The sequence below is a fragment of the Meleagris gallopavo genome, chromosome 1 (assembly GCF_000146605.3).
Source record: "Meleagris gallopavo isolate NT-WF06-2002-E0010 breed Aviagen turkey brand Nicholas breeding stock chromosome 1, Turkey_5.1, whole genome shotgun sequence".
Classification (NCBI taxonomy): Eukaryota; Metazoa; Chordata; class Aves; order Galliformes; family Phasianidae; genus Meleagris; species Meleagris gallopavo.
In genome coordinates, this window is record NC_015011.2 from 12,488,508 (window position 1) to 12,496,095 (window position 7,588).

Consider the following 7,588-nt stretch of genomic DNA (forward strand, 5'->3'; position numbering starts at 1 on the left):
ACATCATGCTGTGATCAGGTTTACAAGCTTAGGCTATATGGTTGCAGTGGGACAACTTGGGGCAGGTATTCCCTGGATATCCTAAATGGTGTTGGAAACCAAGAGGAAAAGAAAACAAGCTTGTCTCTCCAAGGAGCCCCTGCTGGGTCTGGGAGCTGCATGATAAGCTCATTCTTACATCCTTTCCATACTTGATTTTGATTCAGTAAACAAAGTTGCTATAAAATTAGCAAGTGGAAAAGCCCTAATATCAGTTAGTGCTATTTACAGAGGATAAGCATTGCTTTCACTCCACTGTTTTAAGGGAGTTAACCTTCCTAATATTTTACATATCAAAGAGACAGTACTTCCAAATGCTATCTTCTCGTATGACCATCTGATTAAGATGCACTTCAAATAGGTTGAGATTTTTTTTTTTTAATTATGGTTTTTAACTTCAGGATTTTCTGAAAATGTCATTTTCCCTTTTAATTTTGGCAATCATACAAATTTTAGGGAAGTTTCCCAGTACTTCACATGCTGTCACAGCATCTTCAAGCTGCCTTTAGAGCTCTTCCATCATATTTTGTGTGAAGAAAAAAACTTTTAGCTCATCATTACAGCAGCTGCTAATGAAGATTTCTAGGCTTTTCTTTTTTTAATTGATAAAGAGAGAATGACAAATATTTTAAATAGCCATTAAACAGTACTAAATCAATGGTATTTTACACAGTTTCTATAGAAGCATACAGCACATCCACTTTAATATCAAGTGAGTTAATTGTGATCAATGATACTACAGTGAAAAGCAAATGAATTCTTAATGACAAGAAACATTACATGCGATAAAAATAGGAGCTAACAAGAAACCTAATTGCTGGATTTTTCATCTTACATCATTAGTAACTACCACTATGTTGAAAAAATTAAAAGGAAAACAAGTATTTCAAAGACTTGTGGATCAATCAATTTACAGCATATAATAGAATTATGAAAGAAGGAAAACTTTCTTTAATATCCATTTTTCTCCATGCTATTGGAAATTTATTTTAACAGGTGTTAGATTAATTAGGAAGTTATCATTACAGAATTCAGGGGTACTTTTTTTAAACCATGAATACAAGACTGGAGACTTAATGGCTGTCCTTGTCTCACTTTTACAACCTCTTTTGTTTGATTTGCAGATTTTAATGTGCATCATAACACCTCTCATCCAGCAGTACGAAATTCTCTGGGGAACACTTGCAGAAAATAGGACATTGAGTCCATAATTAAAGTAATCTCTTCCCGGGCAGATGCTTCAGTTGGCTCTGTTATCACATATTACAAAAGGCATCTTGAGGCCTATAAAATGTGCAGCAAATGGCTTTGGAGATGAGAAATAGCAATTTTTCATCTAATTTTGATCCATAGACATGTAAGTACTGTATTGCCACTTTTTGGTACGGAGCCAAATAACTATTGTGGTTGTTGAAATAAGCTTGGCAGTAACCAAAATTAAAGAGTACTCCAGCTTTTATCCTCTGTCAGGAAAGCCTTTTTCTAACCATCTTTGCACTTAGCAAATAAGCATGCCATCTCAAATATGCGCGTTAATGCCTACATCTGGATTTAGAAGAAAGGCTTTGTGCAGCTTAACGCACATACACATTCTCTCCATATATGCTTGTTAAAATCGTCAGTCAAATTATGGCCCTAACATCTTCCCTGCCTTGCAAAGCAGTCTGTGATACTGATTGAAAGTGTTTCTACTGTTTGTCTTTTGTATTTTAAGGCATTTAGAACATGCTTTTTGAATGCGTAAGTAGGTTCTGCAAAGTAATTTGTTCATATCAGTTATAATCCTTTGCATAAACACTAACGCTGATAGGAGCTGGGTGAGCTTTTAGAGGCACGCTTTTGGTCTGCAACTGATGTGTTATATGTGGGCAAGATTCGAGACTAGTGAAGTACTGGAAAAAAAGAAAACGATTGGTTTTCTTCCTTTTGTTCCTTTGAACTTGCTATTTTAAACTCTTCCCTACATTGGTGGGAAATCTCAGAGACTGCTGCAGAGTGCCTATTGTTTAAGGATTCAAAAATGCATTATTTCACAGAAAATATCACAAGAAAACATGCACGACAATTTAAACCAAACAGCTTATGTTGAGCTAAGAGACATATTTTGAGGTGTTCAATGTAACATGCTATATTTGTTGTATTTTTATGAGAAATGAAAGACCCAAGACACTTGAGAGGATAAAGGAAAGCAATGGCTAGTTAGGAAAGCACTTTCACAAACCTGTGGTGGTATCATGTTTGTAAAATATTGTTATGAGAAAAGTCATTAAGCAGCAACAACAGGCAGCAAACAGCATGTAAAATACTTAAATTGTTTCCTTTTAGAATGAAATGTTTATTATTTGAACTGGTGCAGCTTCTCCAAGCCTTCTCCTAGGTGATTGCTCTTCTCTATCACAAGTGAATGGAACACAATTAATGGAACAGCTACAATAATGACATCATCACGACATCCACCACTCTGCCAGCCGTATGTCACTCATGAAAGTGGGTGCCACTCTGTATTTGAGACTTCTGCTCCTGTGACTGAGCTGTTGAGGAAAAGTTACTGCCGCAGTGCTGTCCCTATCCCCATAAAGCTCACAGTTCTGCAGCTCTATCCTGATGACATTTTTATAATATAGATGTTGATGTTACAGAATAATTATATTTTATTATTTATTCTATGATACTATTTGTTATCTAATCACTAGTAACAGATTTGGGAAGTATATGCCCTATTGTTGGGTGCAGTTTAAAGAAATAATTATCAAGGATTGTCAAAACAAATATGACAGAGTCCACTCTGTCACTTAGTTTGAGCTCATGGTCACTCTAAATACTGAAACCCAATTTCTCCTATGATGTGAGTAGCAGAATTTGATTTACTGTTTTTGATATCTTCAAGAATTATTTCTTTTTTTGTTTTTAGACTCCTGCTACCTTTAGGTGTGAGAATAACATCTTAGTATTGAAAAAGAGAGAAAAATTTTTTTCTTGTCATATTGTATTATAGTTACCTGCTCCCTAACTTTTCTCATTCCATATATAGTACACACGAAGTCTTGCTGGATATTACTGCACCACGAAATAATGCCTTGTAGATTTCCGTATTAGAGTTCATCTACACAAACAAGGAGAGAAAATAAGTCAAGCTTGCATGAACTAGGAATAAGGACTGCACATCCTAATATGTCCTCTGCTGCTTGAAATTAGGCTTCTGTATATACAAATAATTTGAAGATATGAAATTAAAAAAAAATGCAAAAAGTTCTGTCTGTGCCTTTGATGACAGCATGGAAATGCCTGATTGCTCTGCTGGGTCAAGGCCAGTGCTCAGCATCTTGCAGAATTGAGCTTTTCACTAAGTTATTTAGTAATAGCCTCTTGCAAGAAGTTCTTTCCAAAGAATACAGACAATACACTTATCTCAAATTCATTCATGCACTAGACATTTGTTGCACTATCCACTCAAGAGACAGCATTGAAATGATCAGACTCTCTCAGTCAACCAGAGGGACATTCCAGAGCCACAAAGGCTGCCGTGCACATACAATGTTCGGTTGTAAGAACTCGCCTACAGTACCGAAATTTAGCTTCCCAAAACATCTGATATGATTGTTCTTTGCCCATGCCTGCAGTAGGGCTTTTTATACTGTATATTTATCCTGACAGAACAGTTCTGTGTGTGTTAATAACTCACTCTTCACATAACCAACATTTCCAAAAGAATTCACAAAAAACTATTTCATGCTGATTTCATTAAACATACTTCTTCCGAGATTTCATTTAAAAAGGTTTGTTATCAATCAATTATTGGCTGTCAGAAGATGTTTCACTCAATTCTTGTTACAGAGGAAAACCTACTAGTAGAAGCAAACTGTTGGAGTGTGTGTAATATATTTTATATTCTAGTCATGTTTTCAAAATTAAAACATCTTGGGAAGAAGAAAAAGCACCGTTTTGCATGAAACAAAGATTTATGCTCTTGAGCTAAAATATGCTCTGAAAAATAACCCTGAAGTTAAGTTTCAGAGAGAACAAAACAAAATTCAAGAGAGAATTCTAAACATAATTACTGATAACTGTATTGAAGATTGCAAATTGATGGTCTCGTGCAGAAAATAATGGGTACAGTGCACAGAAAGGGAAGAAAGTAAAATCTAGTCTCTTCTTCTAGAATTGCCAAATGAACATTTGTAAGAAGGGAAATAATTCTTATAGTGATTGTTTTATTATTTAGATAATACCAGCAGAAATGAATTTTATTTTCTTTCATGAAGAAAGTGCCAGAGTCCTATATGGAACAATGCCAAATTCTTATCAGAGTAGCCAAAGGCCATACTGAGTTGCTTTCTGCTATTATACACTACAAGTATGTGATCTATTAAATTTGTATCAAACAAATAAAAAACCCAATCCTAATATAATACCATCTTTCAGTTTCTATTCTGACACTACCCAGTGTTGAAAGTTTATGTTTTTTCTCATCTTTTGAATTGAGCCCAACTAATTTATCAATTGAATTGTCATGTGCTTTTCTTTTTAACACGTGTTCATTTATTCCTGACTTTGTTGATAATGCTTTTCTTGTACTTATGCAGCATGAGGAGTCTGAAATAGCAAATGGCCAGTTCTCTACAAGATTGGAGAAAATGTTAAGCACTGGATATTCCTCTTGTTCTAGTGGGCATTTAGTAGGATTGTCACTCTCCGAAGATGATAGCAGACAGTAAGAAAAAATGCAAGGTTTGAACTTTACAGAGCTGCCTGTTCTACTTATACACTTTAGCAGTTTCCCACTATTGAGCAGTCAACTCACTGGAAATTCCTGACATGGACTAAGATACTGACTATTGACAGTGATGGGAATGAAGGACTAATTTTTCTTCATGTGGTATTTGGCACTTATGTTTAGTCAGCTGAGTTTGTCTGTGTGGGATACAGACTAAAACCTTTAGGTGTCTGTAGAAAGGTCTACATGGACACTAGGTAGCTAATGGTCCACTACAGTTAGCAAAGACCTAGGGTTTGATTCTGCTTCCTGAGCACATCTGGAATAACTTGAGATGTCCAAAGGAAACAACTAGAGCTAGAGAAACCTGCTAGACCTGCATGTAACTCCCTCTAAATGTAAATAAAACTGGATGTCAGGTCTTACCTGCCTGCAATTCTGTAACTGAATTGCACCTCAACTAACTGTTGAAGGAATTAGACATATTTGGTTCACTCATAAATACCTATTGAGAGATATCTGTATATCTATCCAAAGTTGAAACTGGAAAAGCCTTTAAGGAGTTGAAATTGGTGCAATCAGCTTGCATTGTCCATCATTATTTTCTTCCTTTGCTTTGAACTCTTTTGAACATTCCCTCATCACAGTACACTTTGTGCTAGACCAGAACGATGTTTCTGAAAATACACAGAATTCCTCATTGATCTTCTGTTTGCATTGCCACCACATAAAAAAGACAAAAGTGAGACAAAATAGACAAGGAAACTGTAATTCTCCACAATCAGCTGAGTCTATATTGCTTGGGGTTATACTCAGAAGAGTCACAGTGATTCCATGCATAGTGCTTGATTTCACTGGGAAATTAACAAACATAGAGGATGAAGGAGTTAATCTGGGCACCACATCAAAATAGGACACAAGCAGAGCCAAGATCTGAATGAAACACTGGCTTGTGATTTTCAGAATGTTACACATAATGCTGATTGACATTACAACAATGCCTCCATCCAGGGAAGTGGAAAACAGCAAAGAAGCAATTTTTCTTCATAGTTTCATAGTTCCTCTAAACCAACACATCAGAAGGAACAATTAATTAGGATTTTTTTTTTGTCCATAGAGCATAAATTATAAGCAATATGGATACGTGTCAAATCTACCTTGACTGCAAACAAGGACTGTTACTTTTTGCTCATACAATCCTTGTCTCAGACAGGGCTACTGATATACCAACAGCAAAAAGACTGATAATAAATACCCTGCTTCACTACTACCGTGCAATAAACTGCAGCAAGAGACTGACGCAGGGAGCTGGTGCTTCACAGAACCCAGAGCCAAGGCCACCTATATGTTATGGTGTCCATGTGCTTTATGAGACATTCTTTAACTGACTGCAAATGTTACAAATCATAGCAACAAATAGGATGCTACAAAAATTTCTGATTCTTCCTAAGAATGCGAGGAATAAAATCTAAACGATCATATATTCAGGAGTTGAGTGGTAACATAAATACAAGGGAACTTCATTCTGATATTTGCTATTTTCTGTTTACATTTTTAATACCTGTCTGTACTACCACTGAGTACTGAGTAAACCATTATATACTAATTTTGAAGTTAATCGTCTGCATTTCTTTCATTTGAGGCTGGGTTTTAGGTTGTGGGTTTTTGTTTTTTTTTTTTTAAACTAAGTGAAAGAAAACAGTAAACACTGCCTTAAATGACTGTTTAGCAAAGTGGTTTACCAGGAGAATGTGACTTCTTCAAACAATATACACCCTTCCCCCCTAGCAAGAGGAATACTACAGAAGACCATGTAATCTTGAATGTTTATTCAATATTTCCATAATTCTTATCATGGGTTTTCTGCAAATGCTTTAAATAGGTAACCAAGCCTCTCAATCACAGCCTTTATGTTCTGCAGTGTTTGTGCAGTGTGATATTTCAAGTTCATGCACTGGCACACTTGTCAGCTCCTAGAAACCGGCTTAAACATATGGGCATGAAAAGACTGGTTTGGGAACAGGGTACTTAAAATTTCCCAGAAAGGAGTTGTAATCATCAGGTGATTGTGGGAAAAGTCGTACTCAAACAGAAAAACACATCTCCTTCCTTGAATGTTTCTTCCAATTTCTTTCAATAGCTCAGCTGTCTGCTGCAGCACCGAGGCCCAGACTGTGCCCAGGAGCTGTGCTGGGAACCAGTGCTCCCGCTCCAGAGGTGATGTGCTAATGCCATGCCTCAATTCTCCTACCTTGTCTGCATAGGTGGACACTGCCACTGTGCTAATTAAGCGTCATTACACAAATCTAGTTCAGTTCAGCTCTGCCAGACAGCTTCAAAATTATGTTTTAAAGATCAAAATACCAAAAAAGCAACACTGTGCAGAATTTAAATCTTTCAAATCGATAATTGTATTTCAGAAGCTTTCCACTACTAACAGAAGTTGCAGTGAATATACGTATAGACAATTGGAATTATAGAATACCTGTTTGATGACTAGCAAAAAAAGCAATATAAAAAATACTTATTTTCCAAAGTAATTTCTACAGCAACCTATTGTATTTAATACAGTAGCTGGAACTTCTGCTGCAAGCCATGCTGATGCTCAAAACACAGAATGCTTTTGAAATTTGGGTCAGCTTCATTACTTCCACAAACTAGGAGGTTAAGCCATCTGTAAACATATGGGCTTAACAACCTCAGATGCAACACTGTGTATCACACTGTCATTATCATCCCCACAGCAGGCTGGGGTTTAAATGGGTAAGGGTGAGCTTAGAGCAGAAATTGCAAACAGTGAGACCTAGCTGAAGGCTCATGAAGATAACATTCTAC